The sequence below is a fragment of the Hyperolius riggenbachi genome, chromosome 3 (genome assembly GCF_040937935.1).
Source record: "Hyperolius riggenbachi isolate aHypRig1 chromosome 3, aHypRig1.pri, whole genome shotgun sequence".
NCBI classification, from domain to species: domain Eukaryota; kingdom Metazoa; phylum Chordata; class Amphibia; order Anura; family Hyperoliidae; genus Hyperolius; species Hyperolius riggenbachi.
In genome coordinates, this window is record NC_090648.1 from 230,836,682 (window position 1) to 230,842,326 (window position 5,645).

A 5,645-nucleotide genomic window follows, 5' to 3' on the forward strand; every position below is an offset into this window, starting at 1 on the left:
AGTGTGATCATTAATATAGCAATGTTAAACAGTTGTGCAATAAACAGTTTCAACTCATTGCATAACAGTGTGCAAACTGCCAGTTCTTGACAGCGATTCTTCCCCTCAGGGCAGCTTGCTTTGAAATCAGCATACCCCTAATCATCTGCTTTCAGCTGAATTGTGCAGTGGCCTGTTGTTCTCAACATTCTGCACTCTTAATTGGGTTCTGCTGTTCCCTTATTGATTATCAGATTTCCCTGTTTGTTATTTGATGTAATGTAATGTATAAATCAATAGCCAAAGTGAACATATATCAGCTTATTCAATAACGGAGTACGGGAAAGGCTGAATGACATTCTCAGAGCAGTTACCTATCAGAAACAATTAGCAATGTTCTATGAGCTAGCTGAGTAACCTCCTATCTAATGGGCCTATTTATAAAAGCGTGATAAAATGGCTAAGAAATGTTATTATTTTATCACACTTTTTGTTAGCATTAGTAGACTCTTGTTTATACAGTTGTGATCAATATAAAAAAATGGAAATTATCACCGCTCACTGTTCTTATATCTTTGCCACTTTATTTCTGCAATCATTGTTTAGTGGCATCAGCTACAGCTATGTATACATTTATCAATGTTAACTGCTCTGCATTGACTTTGCCATCCGGAGGGATAGAAGAGTGCAGCTGGCAATGAACGAGCACGATTTCCTGAAAAACATAATCGTTCCAGAGTGAGTGGGGAGTTGGGGCTGTTTACATGAAGGTTAACTCACCTTGGCGGCTACTTCCCTTCCGCTGTGGTTCACACTGCTCTTCAGCTTCTTATACTTCTTAAACTGGGACTTCCATTGTGAAAGGAAAAGTGTAAGAATCTGGAGAGCAGCGTAGGGTGAAGTTAGTGTTCGGTAGAGGAGAGGGGGAGTTTAGTTTTAAGCACAGGAGGTGGGAAGATCCTTTTAAGCACAGGATGAGCTAAGATTAGTAGTGTAATGGTGGCCATACTTGGTACAATTTTTCATTTTTTTCGATTAGATAATTTAGTTCGATTAGTCCGTTAAATCAAATATAAAGATTTTTCCATCATGTCCGATCAGTTTTTTTTTTTTTTTTAAATCGGGATAATCGTTCGAATTTCTTGATCAAAAAACATATATATATTCTACTTTCATTCAATTCGATCATTTAGATTGAAAAAAACAGGAAAATCAAATGTTTTTATTGTATCGTGTATGGGCACCATTAGGCAGAGGAAAGGGGGAGGGTTGTGTTATTCACAGGAAAAAGGGAGGTTAGTGTAAGGTTCAGCATTGATGGTGTTTAGTGTTAGGCATTGGCGAGGAGAGGGTAATGTTAGGCAAAGGAGAGGAGGAAGTTAGTGTTAAGAAGAAGAGTGGTTTGTGTTAGGCACAGGGTGGGTAGAGGTTAGTGCTAGGCATCAGTGAAGAGTGTTTAGTGTTAGGCACAGGATGGGTGGCGGTTGGTGTTAGGCATCAGAGAAGAGATGGTCGTTTTTTTTGTTTGTTAGGCATCGAAAAGGGGAGGTTAGTGTTAGGCAGAGGAGATGGTTGGTTAGTGTAAGGCAGAAAAGAGGATGGGTGAAGGTTAGTGTTAGGCACCAGAGAGGAGCAGTTAGTATTAGACATTGAAGAGGAGAGGGTAGTATTAGGCATTGGAATCAGAATCAGAATCAATTTATTTCACCAAGTATGTTTGCACCTACAAGGAATGTGTCTTGGCAGTTGCTTAGCAAATGCAAACACAAACAAAACAAAAATATACAAGGACAGACAATATGTATATTACAAGTCAAGGACAGTATGTGAGTACAGTGGCAGTAAGCAAGGTGAGAATTGTTCATTTTCAGTTCTGTGCTGATTACTTTCAAGTCCTAGCAGCTCTAGCGTGGTTCAGCATTAAGTGTAGCTACCACCTGAGGAAAAAAGCTTTTCCTGTCTCTAGAGGTTTTAGTTGCGATTGACCGGGATCTTACTCCTGAAGGCAAGAGCTGGAAGATGGAGTGAGCTGGGTTAGAGGGGTCAGAGGCAATTTTGATTGCTCTCATTCTGCACCTGCTAGCATAAAGATCCTGTAGGGAAGGTAAGCTACAGCCAATTATCCTTTCCGCTGTTCGGATGATGCGCTGCAACCTCCCCTTTTCTAATGCTGAGTAGGAGCCGAACCATACAGTCATAGATGATGTTATGGTGGATTAGATGATTGCAGTGTAGAACTGCACCATTAGATTTTTAGGTAGGCCAAACTTTCTCTGCTGTAGGTGGTACATCCTCTTCTGCGCTTTCTTGACGATAGTGGCCATATTGTTATGCCATTTTAAGTTGTGTAAGATCGTGGACCCAAGGGGAGCGGGGAGGTTAGTGTTAGGCAGTAGCCAATAGCTGGTGTTGGTGCATTATGTGCATGGATTTTATCATTGTGAGTGCTCTGAATACATCACTGCAAGCACCAACAATATTGTATTATTTTTTATTTATTAAACTAATTTGTTGTTTGCTTAGAAAAAGAAAGAAAAAAGTATAGCCCTAGTCTTATTAATGCTATCATTTACCATGCAGGCTATTGCCCAGGAAAGAGAAGCTTACCAATACTGACCCAACCCCAAAAGTTAAGAACAAGGAGCTTTTCCCCACCTCTATGTGCCCAAACAAGAGGGGTAAGTCAGTTATAAATGGATTAGGGTGCTAATGGTCACCTCTTAATAAGAATGTGACAAGTTGCTACTCCATTTTTACGTAGATCAGCAAAAGTTGTATTTATTATTTAAAGGGGCACTAAAGCGAAAAATTATAAAATTTTAAATATATTCAGACATACAAATAAGAAGTACACATTTTTCAGAGTAAAATGAGCCATAAATTACTTGTCTCCTATGTTGCTGTCACTTGCAGTAGGTTGTAGAATTCTGACAGAAGCGACAGGTTTTGGACTAGTCCATATCTTTATAGGGGATTCTCAAGGATTTGTTTATTTTCAAAAACACTTAGTGAATGGCAGTTGCTCTGTCCAACTGCCAAAAAACTGTGTAGTGAGCAGGGAAGCTGGCCAGCATCATTGTTTAAATCCTTTTTAGGGAATATCTTTATTAAGAATAAAAGCCTTGCTGAGAATCCCCTATGAAGAGATGGACTAGTCCAAAACCTGTCACTTCTGTCAGGTTTCTACTGCCTACTGTAAGTGACAGCAACATAGGAGAAAAGTAATTTATGGCTCATTTTACTCTGGTAAAAGTGTACTTCTTGTTTGTATATGTTTGCACATATTTTAACCACTTTACCCCCACGCGTACGGATTTCTCCGCCCCTTTTTTCCCTCCTAAAAAAACAGGGACGGAGAAATCCGTACCTTCCGCGCTACCGCCGCTGTCCGCGCTCCCGCCGCTCGTGCACGCACACCCGCCGCTCGTGCACGCCGCCGCCCGCTCGCCCGGAGATCAATGAACGGGAAAATCCATTCCCGTTCGTTGATCTAAGCCCCCGCAATGATCTGCTGCTTCTTTCAGAAACAGCGAGATCATTGTGATTTGGCCAGCCTCCTACTGCTTCCTGTAAGCGTCCTTCCGGACGCTTACAGGTCGCATGTAAACAAACACTCTGTGGCCATCTTGTGGCCAAATAGTAAACTACACCCTAAAAGCATTTTACATATACAAACATTACATTTACACAATAAATTAACTCATTACTTCCCACACTCCCCAATATTTTTTTTTTTTTTGTAATTAAAAAAAAAAAAATACAATAAAAAAAAAAAAAACATAAATAGTTACCTTAGGGACTGAACTTTTTAAATATTTATGTCAAGAGGGTATAACACTGTTACTTTATAAACTGCGGGCTTGTAATTAGGGATGGACGCAAAACTGAAAAAAATGCACCTTTATTTCCAAATAAAATATTGTCGCCAAACATTGTGATAGGGACATAATTTAAATGGTTTTATAACCGGGACAAATGGGTTAATACATTTCATGGGTTTTATATTACAGTAGCATGCTTTATTTAAAAACTATAATGGCCGAAAACTGAAAAATAATAATTTTTTCCCACATTTTTTCCTATTTCCCCATTAAAACACATTTAGAATAAAATAATTCTTGGCATAATGTCCCACCTAAAGAAAGCCTAATTGGTGGCGAAAAAAACAAGATATAGTTCATTTCATTGGGATAAGTAATAATAAAGTTATAGACGAATGAATGGAAGGCGCGCTGAAAGGTGAAAATTGCTCTGGTGGTCAGGGGGTAAAACCCCTCAGTGGTGAAGTGGTTAAATTTTATAATTTTTTGCTGTTGTGCCCCTTTAAGCAGCCACTCTATCTTTTCCCGTAAAGAGTTAACATAGAGACGATAAACAAGACACTTATTTTATTTCTACTGTATGTGATAAAAGTCTTCAGAGTTTTTCATTCTGGTTGTGAATGGTCTTCTTCTGTTTTACTCAAAGAATTCTCCTGTTGGTTGCAGCTTTCTTCTATGTTGACTGAAGAGGTGGTAGCTTCTGCATAAATCTGAACATCTGCCATAGGAGGTCACTACTATAACAGAGGGTAACAGAGCTCTACGGGCTGCAACAGAAGTACAACTATAGCAATGTGCAATGGCAGCACTACAGGGGGACACTGGAGGCCACTACTATAACAGGAGGCAATGGAGGGTGCTACAGGTGGCATTGGAGGTCACTATTGTAAAAGTGAGAAATTAAGAGTATTACACAGAAATGCAAGGGCCCTGCTATAATAAAGCACTATGGAAGGAACTCTAGGGACATTAAAGTGTACTACTGTAACAGGACAGTGAAAGGTGCTGCAGGGGGCATTTCAGAGCACTTCTATAATAGTACTATAACAGGGACAGCAGTAGGCACTGAAGTGTACTGTGGTAATGTAACAAACTTATCTGGTGTGGTCTCTAGAGGCTGTTCTGATAGCGTGGAGCAGCTAGAGGAAGCTTCCTCTTCCTCTTTGGCCAGTCGCATCCCCGGCTCCCCTGTAGACGTGAATCAGCATGTTCGTGTCCCCGGCTCCCCTGTAGCTGTGGGTGAACGTAGTCTCTCTAGAAGGACGCACACAGCTCAGAGCTGCCTTTATAGGTTAAGGAGGCATGTCTGAGATGTGTCAGCTGATTCCTGCGGTTAGTTGACACTTGCTGCAGGGATGTTGCTGATTGGTCTGATTTTCCTGGGGGCTTGGTCTGTGCTCTATTCCTGCTATATAAGCCCTGGGCATTCAGTTTCTTGCTGTCCGTTATAGCTATCAGGTCACTGAGCTCTGGACCTTGTTTTGCTACACAGTCTAGTTAAAGTTCTGCTGAGATAGATATATATGCAGTGTTTGCGCTATATATCTATCCTTAGTTAGTATTGTATATTGTATTATTGTGATTGTTCTCTGTGTATGACTCGGCAAGCCCTCCACTTTGATTAAAGTCTCATCCCTCTGTACTACTGTCAACTGATACTCGATATTGACCTCGGCTAGCATAACGACCCTGTCTCTTCCGAATCCTTAACTGTACCTCAGCCATCTGACCTATGTGTATGACTTCGGCCTGTATAACGTTTTCGCATCTGTCTTAGCCTACTGTACTTTAACCATCTGATTACCAGTGTATGATCCTAGACTGTTATTGACCTTGCTCTGCCTC

At 40.6% G+C, this 5,645-nt stretch overlaps 1 long non-coding RNA gene across 1 annotated transcript; it reads left to right on the plus strand.

Annotated features, from left to right (window-relative positions):
• Positions 1-574: 574 nt before the first annotated feature.
• Positions 575-4,531, plus strand: LOC137561340 (uncharacterized). Its single transcript, XR_011029973.1, has 3 exons — positions 575-717; positions 2,560-2,657; positions 4,467-4,531. It is a non-coding gene; the product is annotated as an uncharacterized lncRNA (long non-coding RNA).
• The last annotated feature ends 1,114 nt before the right edge of the window (positions 4,532-5,645 follow it).